General features: G+C 42.9%; 1 protein-coding gene across 3 annotated transcripts in view; it reads right to left on the reverse strand.

Moving 5' to 3' along the window:
* EHMT1 (euchromatic histone lysine methyltransferase 1) overlaps positions 1–25,287 on the reverse strand; it is a 159,601-nt gene that overhangs the window by 128,949 nt on the left and 5,365 nt on the right. Inside the window, exon 1 of one of the 3 annotated variants that reach the window (XM_067542177.1) lies at positions 21,022–21,742. The exons of 1 other annotated variant lie outside the window; for it this stretch is intronic. The gene's annotated coding sequence lies outside the window, so the exon portion shown is untranslated. Of the gene's footprint in view, positions 1–7,038; positions 7,322–21,021; positions 21,743–25,287 lie in introns of those variants that run through there. One more of the 3 variants, XM_067542175.1, reaches the window with a different exon arrangement.

Genomic DNA, 25,287 nt, shown 5'->3' on the forward strand with positions numbered 1-25,287 from the left:
ACTAGGAGGCAAACAAGTAAACACAATGAAAAACGACGACAATGCTCCACATTTAAAAAAAAAAATGGTTTGTATTTAATGCTGTATAATTTTAGGGCTTCAATTCCAGCCAATCCATATTGCCAACAAAATCCTCGATAAGACACACTATCTATCACAACAGGTTTGACCCCATTTTTAATACGTAGAGAGAGGACTTCATAATCCTACAGAACACTGAACAAATGGTACTCTCTGTGGCAACTTGAAGCCTATCCTATTAAAATCCAAGCCCTCCCTTATAGCAGCTCAGTGATTTTAAACACTCAGCCATCTTTTCAGGCCAGGTTTTAAGCACTTTGCCTAGCAACTCTCTCTGAAGGGCAAATCACTCCTGAAATAGGCAGACAATTAATTTTCTTTTATTCTGAAAGAGAGGATTATTGGAATAAATAAAATAATCAGCTTAGCCAAGAGCACAACTGACAACTTTGAAAACCAGCTGACTTTCTCATTTTTCCTTCCCATTCAAGGTATTCTTGGATGAAGCCTGCAAGGCAACTTCAGAATTTCTGGAGGTAAATAACTTGGGAGCGCTAACCCATGGCATGTCCTGTATGTAACCAGCCAGAGGAATACTTAAGAGATGGTTGTCCTTTCAGACATTATTCTTACCCATTTTTTAACTGCTAAGAACAATGCAGAAATTAAGGGCCAGGCTGCTCTCCTTTGCACTGGTATAAATCTGGAGTAACTCTACTGAAGTTACTTCACTTCAATTGGATTTCTATCCATTTAGAGAAGGTTGGAATCTGTACCTAAAATTAAGTGTAGGAGGAAGGTTCCTTGGACAAGGTTTGGTGCTGAATGCAGAGTAGACAAGTGCTCCTCTCAGTTTAATTTGCTTGATCACTTAAAAACCAAAAACCACACAACTATTTGAGATAGTTGGTTCTCTGTTTTGTGATTAATCCAGTTACTGGGATGTCTGAAAAACCCTATGGCCTTTAAACACACACGTGATCTATTAAATGCTTGGCATTTAATTCCCAATCTCCAACAGTAGAGGAGGGAAAGGGGAAAGGAGATCATCATTTTCATACTATTAAGAGGGCAGAATTTGACTGACCAAGAAGACCTCAGCCTGATTTGGGAAGAGTTCTGCACACACTACTGAAAGATTCCAGGTTATAAACAGTCTGGATTGTACATGACAGAAAGTTTGGATACTTTGTTTCAAGATTGCTAGGGGCCTGACAAGGAAACCAAAGACACAGAAATAAGGATTGATGAACCCAAAGATTCCTGAGAACACTTAGGTCTGCAGAAGCACTGAGAAATCAAACTGATCATCTGGAAAATAAAATGAGGTTAAGACATATCCAGTTAGAGGTGGCTCCTCAAAGTGCAGAGCAGGGAAAGCAGACTTTTAGTTTGCAATGGATTATGGAGGAGGTTAGGGACAGATAATTTCTAATGCTCATAATGTGTCATTATGAGATGTATTCCCAGGCAAGCCAATTAAGTAATGTGTGTAGTTCTTGGGGAAAAAGCTGCTCTTGCATTAAGAGACTTGCACATTCAAGTTGGTAGATAAATCTGAGTCTGGTTTCAGGATTCCAGTATTGTCCTCCTTTGGTATCATGATCCATAACACCAGAGTGAAATATAGGGCCCTGGGCTTACTCTTCTACTTTCTCCAGAGAGTTCACTGTAAATTCCAGATGTTCGCCCCTCCCTGTCTCTGTAAAGTTGATGCAGAGTTTCTGGAGAAGAAGGCAGGCTGGAAAGAACCATTACACATAGCTGGATCTGTATCTTTTCTAAGGAGAGCTTCAGTTTCTTTTGTTTTCCTTTCTAACAGCAAATTACTGACAGCAATTTCGTCAGGGAGTAAAAGATGCTCTAAGAATGATCTGTTGTGTACTTCCTCCTCTTCACAAGCCACTATGTCACTTCCTCTCTTCAAATACTACCTTAAAAACCTGCCTGTTCCTGACTCTACACCCCCATCCACCTGTCCCTTCCCCAGCTTTTTCATTCTCCCCTTCTTGTAACTAGCATCCTCACAAATTTACCATTTACACTGCAGATCTTTCCCTTCACTATTTCATGTATTGTTCTTCCCCTGCAAGTTACCGTACGCATCTCTATACTGCTCTCTCTCTCTCTCTCTCTCTCTCTCCTTTCACTGTGCATCATTTTTCAAAGATACTTTATGGGCAATAACATTTTGTTCCCCTGTAGCACCTTTCATCCAAGAACACCAATGTACTTTACACCTTGTCCTCCTGGTGATGGCATAGTTATTAACCTGGTTTTGCAGATGTGTAAAAGACCTCTGTTCCTAAACTACTTCCCCCTTTCTCTTTATATACCTGCCTTGATAAGCCCAGATGAAAATCCTCTTTCCAGCCAGTGTAACCCACACCCTGCTCTATCCCCTCCTTGGGGCACGACACCAGCAGGCTGAGCTGTTTTCCTGCGGCAGAGCTCCCATAGTGGCTTATGATACAGTCCAATTTCCTTGCCCCTGCACCACAGCTCCCCGCAGAACACACCATAGAGTTCGGGTACTCAAAGGGAAGGTGAGGACCTGACTCAGGCAGAAGGACAGCGATCCTGGATGAGTAGCACAAGCGAAAGAGTAGGTCGGACTCTGATCCCTTCCCCCAGTGGTGGAGGGTGTGGCAGTTAGCAATGCTGTCACAGCAGAGGAAGTACAGCAGTTAGGAGCCCTTTGAGGGTTCTGAAAAGCCGAAATGCAATCTTTGAAATGGATCCCCAAATGGCCAGCAAGCCAGGACAAGTGTTAGAGGAGAGGGGTGATACAATTCCACTCCTAGTACAGGCACAACAAGGCACAAGTGGAGACAAACTGCATGCTTTAACCTAGTCACTTTGTGCATGCAGAGTTTCCCAGCAAAAAGAGGATTCAGCACAATGGGTAATTACAATGCTTAAGCCATAATGTCTGGCTTTAAGGTCATTGCCAATTGGATAATGACTGGCTGAAGGAGTTAAGGTACTGAAGCAAAGGCAATGGGCCTCTAATGGTCATTATTTGGCTAGTAATGACTGAGGAATGTGCGCCATATGTCCTCTTTGCTGTGTCACTTTTGTCTTTGGATGGCTGCTAGAGCCCTATAACATTTCTGAGAACTGGTCTCATGTGTCTGAAAGGCGGGGCAGTTCCACCTTCTTTTATTTCTTATGAACTGCTTTTAACAAATTCAGTGGCTGATGCTCTGCCAAAGAAGTAGGCATTTACTAGTCAGTAAGGCCCTGTTTGGCTTTCAGTTCCTCCACTGAATTAAGTAAAGCTGCACTAGTGGAACAAATAGCAGAAACTGGCCCTAATGCTGGGATTTGCAAAGAAGCCTAAGAGAGTGAGGAAGCCAATCCCACTGAAAAGCCAATGGGATTTGAGCACCTCACTTTCTTAGGTGGGATTTTCAATGGAATCTAGCAGTCTAGTAAATGACTGCAAGGCCTTCCCTGCACTGCCGTTTTCTTCCAATTTCCCAGCACTGCACCAGCAATGCTCAGCTCCACCGACAATGGGAGCACTAGTATAGACAAGTTGCTTGTGATTAAATCACTATGTTGTCCAACCTTGCTCAGATGGGGTTCAAACAACCTGGCGGCCAAACTGCCTCTGGCAGTCAGTCTATCCCAACACTCCCAGCAGCAGAGCTATACTTGGGGAAGCCTGGCCTCTGGCTCAACCAGTTTAGCACTTGTTAAAATTTACACAGCCTTGTCTGCACTAAACTTTCTGAGTGTGTTAGTTAGGACGTTAGCTAACACTTCTAAATGCACACCTTTGAAACTTGGTCCAGGCTAAAGCTAGGTCAGACAGAGATATGACTAATTTCCTTCAAACAAACCAGTGGGAGGCCTGGCCCGTCATGCAGAAGCTGCCCATCCCCCTACCTGGAAAGAAAGGTGTCCTAGGGTACGTCTTCACTGAGGGCGGCGAATTTGCCACTGTCAGATCCATCTATCTGGATCGATTGAGCGGGCAGTGAAGACCCGCTCAATCAATCCAGAAGTTGACGCATTAAAAACACCCCCTCAAGTGGCGCAGCGCAGTGAAGACGCCGCGTAGAAGAGGAGTTACGAAGTCGACGGGAGTTACGCAAGTACTCTGCATAACTTGCATAACTCCCGTCGACTGCCACCAAATTTGAAGGTAAGTGTAGACCAGGCCCGACACAGGTTCGTCAACAGGAAGGGGAAGTAACTTGAGGGATCTAGCAGGAGGAAGTCCAACCAAGCCTTGACCAGGATGAAGCTGAACGTTTGGTGACACCAAAGACCTGGACTTCTTGCTAAATAAGCTGAAACTGTTTATATTCCTCTTTTTAGTCTGAACCGAACCGAACCGAACAAAGCGTCAGTCCTACCCCAGTGTAAACTGACCAGAGCAAAGCGGTTCTGAGCCAAAAGGTGTGTGCATTAAAGTGTTGTATTTCTCCTTGTGCTGAGTCTTCTCTTTAGTTTCTGGTGCCAGACATTACAGCCCTAGGCCACCTTCCAACAGGACAAGTGAGAGGAGACAAGGTCAGACGCTGGAAGAGATTTTGAGGTGACCATTTGGAATGGTTTTAGTGACTAGGTTAATTCTTGCCCATCCCCTGGATGAGGTGGAGATGAAAGAGGAGGGCGAGGAGCACTGATCCAGCCTCTACAGTCATTTTCTACTAAAAAAAGAAGGAAACGAGAACTATCTGTACTTTGGGAGAGACATAGTGATATCACAGTGATATCCTATATCAGCTGGAGACTCCTTCACTGTATGCCCACAACCATGGTGTTATGAGACCTTTGGATTCTATACTTGCAAAACACTCCAGCACTTACACATGGTGAGTTAATTAATGTGAGTTGATTGCAATGCCCACACATCAACAAAACCATCAGATTTTAAGTCCTATTTTAGTTTTCTTGTTTCAATTTTTTCTTGTATTTTACCTTAAAAAATTGAAAACACAGCCCCCTTTGCTTCAGCCAACTGTACTTTCTCATCATGAAAATCCTTCTAGTGCCTGCAGATCTTTCATTGGCATCAGACAAAAGATAAAAACCCCTTGTTAGGAAATACACACACATTGAGAAACTATGCAGCACTGCTGGATCCCAGCAGAACTATAGCTCTTCCAAGATGACAAACAAGGCTTTGTTCCTTCACATTTGAAAACATATTCTGAAAACACTGCTCCTCCCCATATATATAAAAAACCCTTTCCTCACATCCAACAAAAAGAAGACATAATTAACCCAACCTCGGAGAGACTACAATGGTATTTAAAACAGTAAAACACAATCCATTTGCATTTAGTAGCTAATTATTCCCCCTACGCACACACCCATCAGTATTCCCTAAAAATGTCCACAGAACATTGGCAATCTGTGCTAGCCAAAGCTTTTGGAAAGAAGTGAACAAAGATGGTTCTGAGTGAAAAATAAACCTAAGAAACTCAACAACAGTCTGGCAAAATCTTCCTAAAAAACACAGTGTATACAGCTCAGCAAAGTCTGCTGTAGAAATGCCCTTTTGAACTCATTTGACTGCATTAACAGTCACCTTCATATTGTATGTAAGCTGACAGCTATTGCAGGAAGAATCTAGTGGAAGTCATCTATATTTGCATACCTGTTAAAACACTATCCCCTTCTTCACACCACGACCCAGGACATAAGTAGCCATTTTCCAATACGCAGCATCGCAAACACATACATACTGCTGCTGCTGTTGGAAATTCATGAACAACAGGCAATGCCAGGACTAAATTATAGCCATCCAACACAGCTTCTCCATGACATAGACAGTACAAAAAGGACTGTTGCCTACTGTTCACTCTCTCATCATATTGCAAGACACTTTAGCTTCCTCAGAACAAGGAGGAGTGCACCCTTCCCCCCCCTTTTGCTCCAGTAATACAGTCCTGGAACTAACAAGCTAGGAAGCAATCCATAAGAACTCTTGCTACTGAAGACAGGTGAATTACTAGCGCTACCGATGTAATAGTCGATGCCATCCCACTCCAAAAGAAACTCCCCTACATGCTTCATTGACAATCAGTTCACCTTGATTCCATCATCCCCCACAAGGATTAGTTAGAAGTTTTCTATGGCAAACACCCAAGTTGTGGGTTACTCAGCTCTGCCCTTCCCAGCTCTCACAGTGCTGAATCAGCCTAAGACAGAAACTAAACTGGGCTGGACTTCAACGGAGTTACAGCAGCGACCAGTCTGGCCCTTCATCTGCAGTGTCTTAAGCTTCTTGTTGCTGATGTTGTTAATTAAAGCATCAAGGATGGTAAATAATGTTTTCCTCCATCCACGCTTTCAGGGCAAGAGTTGATATCATGCCGTCCTTTGACTAATAACTGACAAGAGGATTTCACTCTTCCAGGCTGCACCCACAAAAGAGCAACTGAAGAACAAAATGGCCCAGTTTCACCTTGACACAGTCCTTGTGCACACAAAACCTACCTCGCCACCAACACAGGCTCCCCTCGGCATTCAAAAGTGATCATTCTTTAGACCAAAGGTAAGATATCTCACCGACATAACAAGTTTGCCATTCTTTATGCATTTTTTTAAAAACGGAATAAAAAGACTATTATTCTGCAAGCAATCAAAGCTAATCCCTTTACAAATTTACTTTCAACGGAAGAATGATATTTAAGGAGAAAAAAAAAAAAATCACACTGGGTTATGATCACAAGTGAAAAGTACTGAGCGTTATCAGCTCCTGCCTGCCAACAGAGCACAATGAGCAGCAGGCCTCAACTGGTGTATTCGTTTAGTTCAGCGTGAAGGCAGAATGGGGCTCTACCTACTTCTAGAAAGTAAACCAGCTTCTCAGATGGCCTTGCACTGAAATAGGATTACATTGGCCTGGAAAACAAAATAAACCCGCAACATGAAGGTCACCCATAAAATCATAACAAAGATTCTTCTTTCCCACTTCACTGTAGAGAAAACCTTTATCAACCCCTCCATGCTAAAGTAGAAATACAAAAATATATGTACATTAGTCCCATGTACCTCTGTCAATTTTTTTTCCTCGTGTCTTTAGAGCAGTTGTTTACTGCAGCCAACTGCAGAGAAATTACAGTAGCTTAACTCTCCAACTCCCTCTAAAGGATTAATCTTCCAGTGAGCATGCTCACGCGAGATCTTTTTTCAGCAGTTGCATCCATTTCATGAAATGAGGGCTGCTGCAGACATGAGGAAATGCCATTTCAGGACTACATGCAAAGTTGAACAGCCTCATAAACAAGTGCTAATCCCTTTCTGAACTTCTAGCAAGAGTCTTTGTCAAACTCCATACTTCCAATGATTTTAAAAGCCCTCAGACTAACGTGCACTTTCACACATTTTTTTTTTTTTTTTTACAGTGGTTTCTCTACAAGACACATGGTTTAAATGCCTGCTCTTGACTTTCTCCCTACAAACTGGCGAACGGTCCCTCTAATGAAGCTTTAGTCAAAATAGCTCCTTCTCACTGGCAGATTTTTCCTCATCATTTCTTGGCTCATCTCTGCTTTTTAAAAAAGGGCAGAAATTTTGAGGGGGGAAGTGTTTTTATTCAAAAGGAACAGTGTTAAAAATATAGTTTTCAATAGTGCAGCACACTAAGTAATAGCTCATCCCAAACACATCTAACTCTACAGATTAAGGGCCAGTGCAAATGAGGATTTGCTGAGCAGCAACAAATCCAACAGCTAAACAAGAGTGTTGGAAGTAATCTTGTCCACTCATTCTCCAGCCACCCTACATTACATCTTAATTGGAGCAACTTAATTCCCTCTCCCTCACCCCAGGGCTGTGCTCCTCAATCAGACCTTTCTTGGTTAAAATGATAACATTGCAATTGCAAGACAAAGCCTTATCTCTTAGAAATAGATTCTCATGTATTCTTCCATTTTCATCTTCTTGCATCATCATCGTATCGACATTTCCTCTTTGTCTCCTCATCTATTTTATGTCCCATTATTTAATTACTCTTCACAGCCAGTAGGAATCTGAGCTCCCCCCCCCCCCTCCCCACTCTCCTAAATGCTCATATTTCAGGGCTCTGATTGATGCTTCAATCTAGAAGATTTAGGGGACAGGTTCTGATCATATGAACATCAGTGTAAATCTGCATTAACTCAATTGAAGACAGTAGTATGAGACCAGAATCCAGCCCTCAATCTTCCCCACTTGATACTAAAGATCTAAACATTTTAAAGAACGTTACATTCTTAAAATATCACACATTCCATTTTGTTTTTTTTAAACTATTCTTATGAAACTGCACTAAAAATCCAAAATGTCATGAGAGTGTTAAATAAGGGTTATGTCTACTTTTTAAAATGAACACAAACCAGAGTGACAGCATCCACATTTGGTGACGGTGGATATTTTGCTCCGCTGTCACCTAAATAGAGTCACCCATAGGAAGGAAACCTCTGTTATCATGCATTAAAATAGATGTTTTGTTTTATTTATAAAGCAGACAAATTGGTTGGTTTTGATGTGTCATAGCACAGGCTGTTCAACCATCCCTTCTGTTCTGTGATTTTGGGATTTAGTGAATTTAGGCCTGCATCCATCCTGAAAGGTGTTGAGTTCCATCAACTCCCATCAATATCTACAGGAGTGGAGAGTGCTCTGTATGCTGCAGGAGGATCTTAGAATCATGCATAATCTGGCCCTGAAATGCAGAGAAGGAAAATCCCAGACTTGAAAGCAGGCGGATGGGAAAACGATTTTGTTCTGTGCTTCCTACATCAGGGCAGGATTACAACCGAATGCAGTCAGGATGTCAGATATGGTGTCGTCCTGACCCGTTGCTCCCAATTTGGAAATGAGTCAGACTCCTTGAAAGTTTATACTTTGAAGATTGATTGCTATTGATTCTTCTTCAAGCAAATAGTCCATGCTGGTAATTCATCAATAATAAGCAATTACTTGACAGCCTCTTATCTGCAGATGCCAGCCCAGACAACTCTATTTGCAGAGGCAATGGGTCAATAAATCAAAGCCCTTCTCAATTTTAAAATATCAGCATTTACAAAGCCGCCCGACCTGCAACCTGGCTGAAAAGAGCAACCAAGCCAGTGATATTCTGGCAAATGAGCAAATCTGTGCTTTACTAATCTACCCCATGAGCTGGTTATGAGTGATGCTGGGAAATCAGTCCACGGCGCTTCTCATTTTTCACTGGCATAATGAAAGCTTTAGTTGGGTGTGGAATGGGTGACATGGGAGAGGAAACAAAACCTGTTCCCTCAGAATAATTAGTTGGAAGGCAGGAGCAGAATGTAGTGGCCCTTGTTAAATGTTTACCATTCAAGACTTAAATGACTATGACCCATTTAACTCTTTAGCAGAACTGCAAAGCTTACTGATAAGGGTGTGTTTAATGGCACTATTCCAACAAAACTCAGCTACTTTTCTTTAAATTCCACGGTGGATTTAAATGCCATCAATATCTAATAGAATCAATATTCCTGTTCATCTTATGAAAACTCACTTCTCTGTTCTTCCAAGTCTCTCAGTTGCTCCAGTGCAAATCAGCAGTGGTGCCACTGAAGTCAAGGGGGAGTTACTTGCATTTTGTTGGCACCGGTATAAGGGGAGAACCAGCCCCCGCTCTGAAGATCAAGACAGCCTGTTATGTTATCAGATGCAGATGACTTTTAAAAGGCCCTTTTGCAGGACAAAGAACAGGGATGGTTTGTATGATTTGCAGAGCTTTAAACCACTACAAAGAGAGCTGAGCATAATCCCCGATCAGGACCCCTTGGTGCTACAGTTGCCCCACTGACTTCAATGGACTGCTTGGGTGATGAAGATGAGCAGGGATTTGGGGCTTAATACTACTCCCTTTAGAATTAATAGGAAGGTTATGACTAACTCCAATGGAAGCAGGATCGACCCCTTCTTCCTTACTATACCATATGCTTTAGTGCAGCATCTTCACTGAATGGGACACCAAAATCACTCACCCAATAAAATGTAGGCATCTGGGTGGGAAGGGGATGATTATATCTTGTGGCCTCAATTTTAAATGACTTCCATAGCTTTGGGAAGAATGTGCAAGTGAAAATGGAGAGACCAGGTGGGTGAGGTAATATCTTTTATTGGGCCAACTTCTGTTGGTGAAAGAGACAAAACCCTGCATAAGCTCGGAAGCTTGTCTCTTTCACCAAGAGAAGTTGGTCCAGTACAAGATATTACTCACCCACCTGGTCTCTCTCAGATTTAGGGACCACTAAGGCTACATCAACACTGCAAACAGGTGAAGAAGAATAGAAGATGAGTTGCTTTAACTGTATCATTCTTACTGAATACATTTGATGGGGTGGGTTACACACAGTGAGCTATTGTAGCCAATCACTGCCGAGCTGGGCCTATTAAACCTTCATCTGTTTATGCCTTGAAATGCTTCCGGGGGTTTCTTCCCCCCCCATCATTGCCTGGGACAACAGGAAGCTGTAGGAAAGCATGCCAAAATCTGCAAGGATTTCTCTTTCTCCTCTTACCCACAGAATTGCAGCTGGCAACATCTACCTCATCTAGCCCTGCCTTTTTAGTTTAAGACTCTTGCATGGCAAAGCAAAGAGGGACATGGGAGGGGAGGAAAAAAAAAAAAAAAGAAGGTACTAGCTTACAATACTGAGCTGCTGTCACTGTTTCACAGCAAACCCACAAAATGCAACCCCAGTGACAAAATCCCACAAACCACACTGCAGAACAGTAGCCAGATTTCTTGGTTATATGATCAGTCAAAACAATTTTCCATAGAATCTCTTCTGGGTAAAACTTGCAGCCTTTTTCCTATGGAAGAAAAGTGAATGACAAGTCAAGAGCATGACAGGTATATCCAGCCTCTTTGGGTAAGTGCATTAGCTGGATGTGGAGCCTGCAAAATGAAGAATAATGCTGGCAATTTAAGGAGTTCTTTTCCTGATGGCATGAGTGTCAGGAGCAAGGCCTGTCTTCCAGGGTTTACCCATGGGAAATATGGATCCCACCTTTTCACAGCTGGGGCAGCAACACTGGAGTATCTGTGAGCATTTGGGATGAAGAACTGCAGGCTATAAAGACCCTCCATTCACACTTTCAGTGTGTTTGTGACACTTCCATGAAGGTGTTCTTGGTCTCTTGTTGTGGGCTTCCTTCTTTTTGTTCAGCTCCATTACCACTGGGAACCATTCCTGTTTGGATTTGGAGTTGTGGTCACAGCAGTGAATTCTAGCAGTAGGAGCAAAATAAAACAAGACTTCTGGCTGGGTCCCACAATGGACTCACTGATGCTCTCTGGGGAGGAGATCATGGCCATAAAATGGGAACAAGCTGCTTCCCTTAGAGCAAGATACAGTCACCATGCACTGCAGTGAACACAACTTGGTGGAAGGGGCAGGGTTGGCTTTAATGGACCCGATTCCCCCACAGCCTTGACTACTGTGTAGTGGGTGTGAAACACAGCCACTGGCATAAGTGTGCAGACAATGCTCACTTGGCAATGATTTACATTCTCTCTGTCCAGGTGCAAGCCCCGATCCCACCTTCTCCATGTGGTGTTAGCAGGGGTTTAACCACCAACCACAATGGATTTGACAGGGGTGACGTCAGTCCTGAGGCAGCTGATCAAGTTGGGGAATACAACACCTGTGAGATGTGACATCATGATGGCAGCAAGGCTCCGCATCAGGTGGGCACTCCCTATCATTGCTCCTGGTTGCTCTGTCCTGATGTGTTGCCACGCTGCACGATCCATTCTGATATGCTCGGCCTAGACATACCATCGTGGCTTGAAACGTTTTCAGCTGGCATTGGGGGGGGGGGCAGGAGGTTGCACCTAAGCAAACTGCTACTTGGGTTTTGTAGTGGATAATCCTTGCACAAGGAGGCTTCGTGGAAGTATCCCTGACAGGACACTTGTGATTAGGCCTAAACCCAGGAAGTGCATTAGGTAGGAGAGTTAATACCAATCACCCAGTGGAATATGACTAAATCCCAACTATCCACCAAGATTCCTCTATTCTCAGGGTGTCCCAATTGCTTGCAAGAATATAGGCATTCTGTAGAACAATAATCATACAGACTGACTCAGGGCCTGGGTACTGCTGCTATAGTATCTCCAGAAAGGTTGGACCCCGGGTGGAGTTAGACAGTTCTAACTGCAAGGATGACCTATTGGGGTGTTCTTTGCGATGACATGATAAGGTTACAGCCTATTGCCAAAACAGTTCATTGCAGTTGTGGTTCATTGTGGCATGTGATCTGTGATAAAAGTTTTGATTTTGGAAAAATTTAGAATAGGGGGATGATCCTCAAACACCAGGGACTTCATTCACTCATGGATTTGTATTCTCCCAAGTATAACTTTGTTTTCTGTCTCTAAAGAGAAACAATCGTTGCTCAAGACAATGGTGCTTCTGAGGATTGAAAAGTAAATCTCAGGGCCTGATTCTCCTCTCACTTACCTGAATGTAAAGCAGGAGGAGTGCCAGTGAAGTCCAAGGGGTTACCATGGCGTACATGGGAACAGAGAATAGCACTCTCTTATTCTAGACAAGTGATAGAGTTTGAGGCCAGAAAAGACCGTCAGATCATATAGTCAGACCTCCTGAATCTCACAGGCCACTAACACCATCCATCATCCGCCCACAAAACCCAACAACCAAAATTAGTCCAAAGTATTACAACCCACTGGAGACTAGACTGCTATGTGCCACAGCAAGAGAATAGGAGGGATTGAGGTGCACCAATGCCCATAGCCCCTGTAATGGCTGGGAAATGATTAAGTGAGATACACCCAGACAATCCTGGCAAATGACCCACGCTGCAGAGGAAGGCAAAAAAAACCCAAGGTCACAAGTGGCTTAGCAGAGTCTAGGAAAGGCAAATACTCTTGCACAGGCTTGTAAAAATGAATCTGGAGGCTTACTGAATACAGAGTTATCCATATCTCAAGCTAATAATACTATTTAGCAGTTAAACAGCCCTTTACATTTCAAAGCACTCTATGCATGTTACCAGACTAACACTAACAACCCCGCCAGTGATGTAGGCAAGCATTATTATCCCAATCTTACAGCGGAAGAAACAGGCAGAAAGTTGCTCAGTCACAGAATTAGAAACTGAGCGATTGCTTAGCATTGGAAATAAGACAAAAAGGGTCAAATCGTACAGTCTTTAACCGTCATATCTCCAAATGCAGCCAATGGGAATTAAGACCTGAGTAAGTACTGCAGTATTTGGCCCTAAGTTTTTGACATCTGACCTTGGGCTTGATCCAAAGCCCAGAGACATCAGTGGAACAATTGCCACTGACTTCAGGGGACTTTGAATCGAGCTCCTCTCAACAATTTACTAACAACGCTTGAGCCCTTCCTAGGGTGTTTTAGTATTCATGTATATGATGCTGTCAGTGCAGTAGGTGTCGTACAGTGGGAGATAAGGGCAAATATAGAGCAGGTCCAATGCTCCAAAAAGCTCTCCATCCAAAGGCACCTCCTATGGGGCTCCTCTTTTGCTCAGCAATGCATCTTTTACCCAGCATACATAGCGAGAAGGCTTTGGGTTGGGCTCCAGCTCTGGGAGCTAAGCGCTAGCTCTTCTACGGATTATACAAAAAAGTTTCTCACCGTTTCATCTGAATGAGTGAAAGCCCACGCAAAGACAATGACTGAACTGAAAGGATGTTAAGAAAGAAAATTAACCCAAGGGTCTGATCGGATTTCAGCCTGGCCTATGCACAGTTTTTTAATCGATTTAACCACTTCGGTTACAGGGCGATTTTATAATGGAATATTTACACTGAGATAAATGTGGAGACGCAGATGCTTGTATCGATATGGCATATTCCCGTACATTTACAGGACTTCTAGTAATACGATCACCTTTAACTAGTAAAACTGCATCCACACAAGGATTGGTATCAGTATAACTACAGCGGTTTTTAAACTGATATGTTGAAAGCTGTGTAAAAGCTATGCGTGGACAAGCCTTTACTCTGTAGCATTCACTCTTACCCTTGCCATGTGCCTTATACTCATGGATTTTAAGGTCCAGAAGAACCACTGATTGAAAGCCAACCACTTGTAGCTGAAAACACTCCCTTACTAGGCCAGCAGGTATTCAAACTCGCAATCCCTAGTTTAGGAAGCTGGTATTTTAGCCATTAGCCCACTGGGTTTTAGTGCTCTCTATAGGCCTGATCAAGTGAATGTTAAGGCCTCATCTGCACCTAAAATTTAGACCAACCTAGCTATGTCACTATGAAAAGTTTCATATCCTGAGCACTGTAGTTAGATTGACCTAATTCCAGTGTCGACGTGGCTAGGTTGACAGAAGGATTCTTCTGCCTCTCCGAGGGGTGGATTACCTACACGGACAGAAAAACCCCTTCCATCGACATAGGAAATGTCTACACTACATAGGCAAAGCTGTAGTGCCATAACTGTGCCGATGTAGCGGCTGCAGTATAGACGTGCCCCAGGGCACATTCAAGTACCTAAATGTCTGCGAGATCAGGCCCTGTCTGTCTGTCACTATTATGTATTTATAGAGTGCAAAACTCAGCAGAATGCAGATGATCCCACCCCCACCCAGCTTAAACCTACACTGTAGCATTATAAGAGACACCCTGATTTTTATTTGCACTTTGAGTTGTGTTTTTATGGGAAATCTTTGGCCATGGGCATGTCACACGGCTCAGTCATAAGTACCATGCTGTGCTGATAGCACAGGAGATAGTTTACAAGTGACATTGGGTCCCTTGTCCTAGAAGAGACTGCAATGGTCCTGGAGGTGACCCAAAATATCCACTTCTCCAACACCCAACCCACCCCACCGCAGGTGCCCAGCCAAGAGACAGCATTCTAGTTTCAAGGAAGACATTCATTATAGCTTGCAAGGTTCATACCACAATGCAGTTGTGAGTGTAAGGGGAGGGGAAATGTAACCTAGAAAATGACAGCATGTGGGTGAATGAACAGTTAGTTCTGAGATCAAATTGTGGACATCATCATCCTGCAGTTCCTGGGGCAAAAAATAAAAACGATTCAAACACAGTTGTAGAAAGAAGCTGGGGAAATGACTGTGCCTCCTCAAAATCTGTTTACAGAATGAACAGATTCCCAAAGGCGGCCTGCTTCTGACATTCCCTGGATTACTATGCTATAAACTGATCTGTTCACCCATGGGTGTCTGCTAATCCAAGGAAATAACTAATGGGTAACTTAACGTTGCCTTGCAGAGCAGAGAGCTCCTTTACTTCTGTCATATATGTCCCATTTCTTACAAAGCTCAAATGCTGATTAAAAATACTATCTTGGTTAGTGTTCCCTATGCGCAATTTAACATCTAGTACTTGCATTACACAATATTACGGCACAAAAAATGAAAAAGACCCCTGCAGAGGGGGCCAGAGCAAAGGCTTTATAACTGAGAATAAGACTTAAGTAAGACTTGGACCACTAACCTTATCCTGCACACCCGTAAGTTACACCCAATTTCAAGGCAATTCAAGTAACTATGCAAATATTAGAGTACTTAGAAGAGAGCATCTTTAAAGAAAAAGCTGGTTTAGACCTTAACTATAGTAGACCTGATGGTCCCTTATAATTTAACTTGTACATTGGTCTTACAACGGTGCTCTGCTCAGGGGTGAATTTCAGCTAAACCGAGTACGAAGTTGTGTAATGCACAATGTGGCCATCCTTGGAATAAAAGGAAATTCAGTGAGCTCCTGCTAAAAATATTAGGGCATTTATTCCATGCAGAAAGAGGTTACATCAACGAATGGTGAATAGCCTTTTACAATGGTTATGGTCTTCAGGTGCAACTGCCTCATACTTGAAAGAAGCATTGGAAACTGTGAATGGTAAAGAAATAGCTCATTGAACAGTTACCCATTCAAAGTGACTTTTCTATAAAACATTTCTCAAGTTACTCTGGAAAATCACTGACAATATTTCAGAGCTAATTCTGTTTTTGTAAATGATCAGTGTTAAAAAGTGTATATACAGAACGTGTAGTAGCTACCATACTTGTAAGGGTATTTTAACATAGAATTTAAGAAAGCCGATGAGAATACTTAGCACTTATGTAGCTTTTTTCTCCTTCAAAGTGCTCTGAAGGCATAAGCTACCTAATCCTCACAGCAGCCCTCTCAGGCAGGGATGTATATTTATCCCCATTTTACAGAAACAGAGAGATTAAGGCCAGTATTTTCAAAAGGGGGCTGTAAATTGGATTGCTCGGATTTTGAGTACCCAAATTCACACACCTAGAGCCTGCATGCAGAAGTGCTGAGCATCTGCAGCTCCCGGTGACCCTGATCAGAACTGGGGATGCTGAGCACTTCTGGAAATCAGCCCCAAAGTGTCTCAGTCAAACTGAAGCATATAAAACCAGTGATCCCTTGTGAAAATTTCAGCTACCTGACTTGTAGTCAATTGCAGAGGAAGGCTGACTAATACATAGCAATAATAATGCTTTGCACTTCTATAGCACCTTCCATCTAAGATCTCAAAGCAATTTATATATATTAATGAATTAAACCTCTTTGTGGTCAGTTAGTAGCATTATCCCCATTTTACAGATAGGAAATGGAGGCAGAGACAGAGATTAAATCACTTGCCCCTGATCACAGAGGAAGGCTATGGCAGATCAGAGAACAACTGGTATAGCAGTATACTTGTCCTCAGATGACTACACCAACTTCAGAATACACAGATCTGGACTTATATATACAGTAATAAATGAATCTAATTTATTGACATAAATAGCAAATTCACAGAGAACAGTGCATCACCCCTTCTACAGATGTGTCCGATGCTGTTTGTGCATTGCTGGACGTTAAGACATTGCACTATGGATTGCAAAGGCAGCGTTCGCAATCGACTAAAGTAATGCAATGATGATGCAAGGCCAATTAGCAGAATTTTGGATACCTTGGATTTAACAAGTCAATTGATACATTTTGGACACAGCTGCTTTTCAGTTAAGAGAAATTCTAAAGCTCATAATTAAGCTCAGCCAACCCAATCTTCCTTGGAAGTTTTCAAGGCCTCTGTATTAAAAGTCGAAAAGAGAAAAAGATGAGACTTTGTTATAAACTGCTGAATGTATAAATGTACTAGGGCTAAATCCACGCCCAATGAAGGCAAAGGCAAAGCTCCTATTAGCATCAGTGGCACAGGATCAGATCCCAGGAACATTTTTAGTTCACTGTTCCGCCTTCTTTTGCAAGCCCAGGAAGTGAAGCCCTCTGTTTTAGGGGCTCAATCCTGCAAACTCTGCCTGCAACAACTCCCATTGACTCACCCTAAGAGCACCGCACATGAAGAGTTTGCAGAACTGGGCCCTTAGCTCTCTGCTCATACATCTCTACACTCACCACTACTGACCGGCCTTGAAACGGGGCACCTTCTTACAGAGAGAAAACAAATGTGTTTTCTTTCCTTTCAGCGCTCAGAAGCATAGTCAGCTTCTCACCATTTTACTTCCTGTGCAACATACAGACCAGAAGTTCTTGAGGAAGCAAACAGTTCCTTCTCTGAGTTTGCAAAGCACCATTTACAGCGCTATAGAAATTAGTTTTATTAATAAAATAGTAGCAAGAAAATGTTAATGAACATCCAGCAAGCAGAGGAGAGGAATGTTCTCAAATGCTCCTAAATGTACTCCCTGCTTTGGCAAAGATCAGTGTCAGCATCAGCACTGCCATCTCAGTGCAAGCTAAGACATCTAACACAGCACATAAATAAGAGGGGAACCGTAGGCCAGCAGGTCACTGTTTGATATCCTTTAAAAAAAAAAAAGATATTGCTGCATCAAGCAGTAATTATGGATTATTCCATTCTCACTGGTGATGAGTGAGCTTCTGTCATTTTAAAAAACATTTAGTGTCTCTGTGGGTGCTTATTAGCTAAATATATGCATACGATAGGGCCTATTGTATCTGGCTTGTAGGTCAGGTGAGGCAAACTTGCCCACCAACTCCTCCTGATCTTTTCCTTTCTCACCAGACTGCACAAAATACTACAGTGAGATGGGGTCATAAACACAAGCTATGTCTTCATTGCAAAAAAAGGTGTGTCCTTAACTAAGGTTAGAATAGCAACAATAGCAACAAAGATACACAACTCAGCTTTTAACTCGCATCACCAGCTCAAGTGCAACCCCCAGCTTATAACTCGAGCTGCTAACCTGATTTAAAAGCCGAGTTGCGCGTCTTCGCTGCTATTTTAAGCTGAGTTTGTTAATGTGGGCAAACGAACCTCAGTTAAGAACACACCTTTTTCTGCAGTATAGAAACATACACTTAAACTGCAAGCACTTTGCAGCAATGATCATTTTTGTGTTATATCTGTGTATAGCGCCTAGCACAAGGGGTTCCTGATCACCAACAGTGGCCTCTAGCCACTAACACAATACAAATAATAAACATGCAAAAGTTCAATGGCTATTAGCCAGGATAGGCAGGGATGGCTCTTCGCCAGAGGCTGGGAATGGCCAACGGGATGGATCACTTGATGATGACCTGTTCTAATCATTCCCGCTGAAGCACCTGGCAGCGGCCACGGTCAGAAGACAAGATTCTGGGCTAAATGGACCATTGGTCTGACCCAGTACGGCCGTTCTTATGTTTTTAACAGTAATACTAATAATAGGAGGTGTATATATTAATGCAGATGCATAACCAAGAGGTATTTTCATCCTAAAACACTGAATGAAATTCTGGTCTAATACCACATAGGGTAGAAGCCGGACAAAATGTGTTTTAAAACAGCTTTCCTGCATTCTCAGTCTAGTAGCAAAGACTTTGGAAAGAAATAAAATCAATGAGCCATGAATGATTAAAAACACTTTGCTATAAACATCACATTGCAACAGGAAGGAGGTTGGGACTGTTAGGAAACCAGCAGTGCAGCCATGTCACCAGGATCTAGGTTATCCTGTTTGGGAAAGGACGCTATCGAATACACGGACCAGCTGATTCCAGAGGTTCAGGACTAAACACCGTGCCCCATATTTGTGCTGGGAGAAAGCAGACCGGCCAAGGCTATGACAGTGACGTTGTCTAACTCATAAGACGGACACAGAACACTAAAGATAGTGGCTGGAAAATCAAAACACAGTGAGGGAACAAACGCATGCTTTTCTCCACCATTTCAAATGATGTAAGCTGAACTCTCTCTATACACTGTATAATCTTCATGGACCGAAGCATAAACATTTCCAGCAAATGCACTGAATATACCTTTGCTAGGCTAGGGGGCTGCCTCTTTGTGTTTTAATTCAAAGAATAAAACAAACAGACAGCATGACCTCTCATCTCTCCTCTCTGCAAGGACATGCACCCCTAGGACACAGTGTTTGTCACCAAGGGTGAAAGGCTTATTGGGAGTTTCTTATTACCATCTGCACACGACGGGACAGTAGGAAAAGTAAATACTGCACCTAGCTTTGTATAGGTGAGGTACACTTTTTAAAGAAGTGTTAATTGTTTATCCTCAATGTTTTGGAGGGAAGTTGAAATATTCAAGGTGAAGTCTCCAAATCCTACAAGACATTTGCTTATGAACAACAAAGCTTTGGACTTTAATTAGATATTTTTCTTTTTTAAAAAATCTTTCAAGCACCAAATGGCAACACTACAAGTTGGCTATATTAAAAAGCACCTCTCCCATTCCAAGGACCAGGAGGTGAGTTCCATGTGCAAGGAATTCACACTCCCCTAACATTTAGAACTCAGACTAATTGATATTGACTATTACTTACAAGCTTCTAATTAAAAACTCCTAGTATCTTAGGCTATGTCTACACTACAGACCTTACAGCGAGACAGCCGTATCACTGCAGCTGCGCTGTTGTAAGGTCTCCCGTGTAGCCGCTCTATGCCGACAGGAGAGAGCTCTCCTGCCGGCATAATTAAACCACCCCCAACGAGCGGCGGTAGCTATGTTGACAGGAGACTGTCTCCCACCAACACAGTACTGTCCACACCAGCACTTTTTCAGTGAAACTTAAACTGATCAGCAAAAGTGCTAGTACAGACAAGAGCTAAACCACCAATTCAACAGCCTGTCTCTGGTGCTCTGTGCAAAGCATTCAAGATGTTAATTTAGTTTATCAAATATTAATAATGCCCCTCAATTAATACATTATTTAGATTCAGGCTCTATGTTCTAGTAATCTGGACATCTTTACATAAAAAATGATAGGGCAATAGGACACCAGATAAATTAGTCAATGCACATGCCCGTCAACATTTTGCTCTCTATATACTTCTTTAACACCTTTTAAAGACCATTTACACTAACCACTTTTGATGGTATGCAATTTGTAACTACCCCTTGCCCATACCAACCCCTCAACACTGGCATACCCAGTACTACTTCAGGCTCCTTTGAAAATCTAAGGGAGTTAATCTTCCAAATCCCAGAGTATGTCTACAATGCACAGTTAACCTGGGTTTTAACCCAACCCCCCTATCATCCACACAGAAAAACCTCTGATCTGGGTTTGGAGGTGCTTTAAGCCCAGGCCACCCTACCCCACTAAGACTGGGTTACAGACCAGGCTCTGTTTTCTCTCGGGCTAGAACCCTCCCACTTTGCAGTGAGTATGCAGGCTAAGTCACTGCAGTCCTGATAGCCCTCGGATGCCTTCCCACAATTCCTCCCTATCCTCACAGCATAGACAAGTTCTCCCACAACTGACATAATTGACAAGGAAAGAATCAGTGTGTCTCAGCACAAAGAACAATGGGATAGGACCCCAGACACAGTTGGGGGAGTGCAGAAGCAATGAGGATGTGGTAACATGGGCAGGGTCTTGCAATGAGAGTGCTCACACCCAGGCTAAGCTAATCCGGGTGCTCAGACCTGAGTGCTAATCACCCACATTAACTCTGCAGTGAAGACATACCCTAATCATGTCTAACTCTGCAGCTAGCCCAGGTTCTCGCTCATTTGTTTCCCCTAATCCCCCTCTTATTCACACACAAAAACCTCTCACCTGAGTTAGTGGTGCTTTCAACCCAGACTAGCTGGCCCAGCTGGGGGTGGTTAGAGCTTGGTTCCACTCCACTCAGGCTGGTGACCTGCCCACTTTGCAGGGAGGATACAGGCTAAATCACTCGAGTGCTAATAGTCCTCCAGTGCCTTCCCACAACTGCCCCCATGTGCCCTAGACAACACGTTCTCCCACAATTCACTTCAAAAAAATAAATCATAGAGCGGCCCAGCTCACTGCAGCACAAAGAACTACACACAGTGAAGACACACCCTTAAAGTCAAAGGCAGTTGGGTGCCTACATTCATTTGGCCTCTGAAAATCCCAGACTAATTCACACACCCTTTTTACTGCAATTGACACACTTTCTAAAGCCTTATCTATGCTAGGATGAAAGGTGTCTATTTGAAACTGGTTTGCTAAAATGTTTTAACAAATATGTTTTTAAACGCTACTGTAGACCATGCAAGTTTCATGCTGCCAAACCCAAAGCATTAAAAAATCCTGGGTAACCCTAATCATGAGATTTTAAAACATAATAAATGGGGTATGTTCCTTTTGCCTTTAGAGGGTCACATTTTCAAGGTTCCTTCTGCAACTATGAGGGCTAGAAAATGAAAGAAAGAGACTCATCTAATCACATGACTCCAGGAGCTGGGGCTTGAAGAAAAAACACCAAATATAAAAGTTGGCAACGCTGCAATTTGTATTTTAACATGTTAGCAGCTCAAGGTGAACTATAAAGGGTAATTTAGGATTCATCTCGACCAACTAATATGCAAGCTAACAAGTTTTACAAATACACCTTTCATCTTAGTCCAAACAGGGCTGAAGAACACAGCATTTCTGTTCCCTTCAAGTCATACAGAGGTCATCATTAGCTCCTCACTGAGATCCCCTCATTTCAGTCCTGGGTTCCCATGCCTCTCTGTATAGCCAAGGTCAACAGATTAATTCTGGCTGCTCTGTACTATTCATTCTCCACACATGGAATAATCCCTGTGTCCCCTTCCTTTTTTAATCAAAGCACAACCACAAATAAGCACATCATACTGCATACAGAATCACTGATTTCATGCACTGTGCTAAAATACTTTATTTCAAAACACAGCTGTCCGGTTCTAACGTGCCTCTCATTGTGCTTCTGGGCACCAATAATTCAGCCCCAAATGTGTTGATGGTTTTGGGTGCTCTATCTCCTATAAACCCCAAATCCTTTTCCTGGTCTGTGCATTGTGCTATCTGACCTGAGAAGCAATAATCCCTTCTGGAATTTTTGCCTTTACTCCCATCACTTTACATTTCTCTACACAGAATAGTGATAGGCATTTACCTGGCTATAATCCCAGTCTATCCAAATCAATCTGAATCTGGTTGCCTCCTTTCTCTGCACTTATTTCCTCCCCACCTGCAACTTTCCTCCCTTTATTGCATGCTGCTTCTTCCAGACCGTTGATATGCAAAGAGAACTAGGCCTGAATGCACTGATTTACCATTCCAATCCACTTGCCATCTCCTCTGTCCCAAATGGTTACTACTCATGGCTGCCCTTAGAAATCCCCCTGGCAAAGACACTGAAAGAGATGAATTTAATATTGAATGGCCTCTCTTTACCCTTCATGCCAGTTCCTTATCCATACTTGCTCATCTTGTCCAGTAGTTATCTGTGTGCTACGTCAGAGCTGCAAGGAATCCCTTGCAATGTGTCATCCCATGTAACCGAACTACGTTTAAATTTAGACTCAGACAAAACCAAGTACTACAGAAGCAGACTGCAGGATGGTAAGGAGGGGCTCAGGATTTAGCCTTAAGAATGCAAGCAGTCGTCCCGGAAGAATATTTCTCACTTGTTGGAGGGTTTCTCAGACCACCTAGGCTCTGTCTTGATGGGCATAAAGGGTGCTTTCTTCAATTTTGTTTGCTCAATTGAGTTAACTTAATGAAATTGAAAAGCCCTCCTAATGCTCCTTAAAACACAGGCTAACACATTTGAATTCATATTAGCAGAATTTATTGTGGCTTTGGGCTTGTCTACATGGGCAGAAAAAGGTGCTAGCTTAACATGATTAAAGCCCCATCTGGGGCATCCACATTAGGAAAAAAGATGGTGTATTAGCATGTTAGCTAACATGTGGTAAAATCCCAGTTGGTAATTTTCACATGTTAACAGGTTTAAGTAAACCCTAGGCATCCCCACAGAGTTTTCTGTGACCTGCTAACATGTGCAAAAACTACAAACTACCTTGTCCACATTAGGATCTTACCACATGTTAACGAACATGCAGTAAACAAACAGACAGACAGACAAAAACACCTTCCCCCCCCCGTGAAGACAAGGATGCAACTAAAATATCTGAAGCTGTATTAACTGGTCACATTTTAGCCTAGAGCAGAGCTAATATGGCTGCAAACACACCCTTTTCACCTGTGTAGACAAGCTCACACAGACTTACCATTAAGCTAACTCTACTGAGCTGACATGATTGAAGAAAACATTCTTTTTGCCCATCAAGTCATGGCCATCTAGATGGCTCATATGAAAAAGAGAGAGAGAGGGATTTAAAATGCAAGAGGTTTTCTTATTTTAAAACCTACCTGAAGCAGCCGACGTGTTAAAAATAACAGCCCTGGGCAAGCACAGCAAAGCACTTTCCTCACTTGTGAGCCACGGATCCTGAGAGGGAACCAGCCGCCAAGAGTAACTGAGAAGAGAAGGCAGAGCAGGGCAGGACTGAAAGAACCACAGGAGAACACATCACCTACAAAACTGAAAGTGGGAAACTCTGAGGAAGTCACCTAGATGGAGTGATTGTTTCTCATTCTGCCCAGAGCTCTTCCTGCATCCCTACACTCAATGGCCTATTACAGTATTGTTCTTCCAGCCGGGGGGGGGGGGGCCGCTGGAGCCAGTAAATGCTATCTCTTAATCCACAACACAAAGTATTTGCAGGAGCTGATTATAGAGCATGCCCAGCCCTTGCTGGCTCAGGGGTTAAGAGCAAGACTCAAAGCCAGGGAAGAGTCTTATCACTGAGCCACATTTTCAAAAGTGCTCAGCATGTTGGTCCTCTGTTGAAAAGCTAGCCGTGTGTGTCACAACCGAAGTCATGGGTGCTGAGCTCCTTAGACAGTCTGGTCCCCCTGGTGGATGCGGAGCACTTGAGAATCTGGCCCTTTGTGGTTGACTTGCTATCTGGCATCTTTAAAGATAAAAGCATCTTACAGATGAACCGATAAAAGAAGAAAAAAAAGCATTTGTAACGAGAGCTACTTTATTCAAAGCCTACATTCAGCACAGAACTAGACACCAATTTTCACATAACTTGCTCTGGACCGAGGAGAAACTGCATCCTTGCTTGTAATCTACTTGTTTCCAAGCTTATGTAAGGGCTACTTCTCCAAGGTGAAAACTGCAGAACCTGCTGGTGATTGTCTCACACAACAGACGTGCCAGCACCTTTGTTCATCCACAGACCTTGGGAAGACATGCCTTGACTAGCAAACTGACACAACCCTGACACAAATGTCTGGGTGGGGACGTACCCACGCCTTATTTATTACAGACAAAACGCAACCTTTAGGGGTTTGCCTGGGCCCCGTGTACTGTGAGGGAGCTTTTCCCCAAGTTATCATTTTAGAAAGTGCACATCTCTAAAAGACCCAGGGCTTGGGGTTCTTCCCACTCATGCTGCTGCAAATCAAGAATAATTCCACCAAACTCAATGGACCTACACTGCATGGGGTATAACTGGTGAACGCAAGAAGCAAGTCAAGCCCCCAAGCTTTAATCTTCAGCATACTGTTGACTCCAAGGTCCAAGATCTAAAGAATCAAACTAAACTTACATAAAAACCTGCAATGGACAAAGATCATCTGCAGGAGCAGTAAAGAAGGCAGGTATCCCTTGTGTGGATGTTGTCTATATCATACTTGCAGGAAAGTTAATTAACTAAGCTCTCAACCATCAGTCACAATGCAGATGAACTACTTAAGGTATCATAAAAAAGTATGTATCTCTACACTACAGATGCTACACGGGCACAGCTATGGCGCTACAGCTAGGTCTCAAAATGTAACTGTAAACAGGGAGTCATCATCAAGGGGATGTGTTTCCAATAGGTTCCCACAGGGATCAATTCTTGGCCCTACACTGTTTATCATTTTTATCAGTGATCTGGAAGAAAGAATAAAATCATCACTGATAAAGTTTGCAGATGATTCAAAAATTGAGAGAGTGGTAAATAATGAAGAGGACAGGCCACTGATTCA

Source organism: Emydura macquarii, unplaced genomic scaffold (assembly GCF_026122565.2).
Source record: "Emydura macquarii macquarii isolate MOO-44397 ecotype Brisbane River unplaced genomic scaffold, CSIRO-AGI_Emac_v2 contig_691, whole genome shotgun sequence".
NCBI lineage: Eukaryota > Metazoa > Chordata > Testudines > Chelidae > Emydura > Emydura macquarii.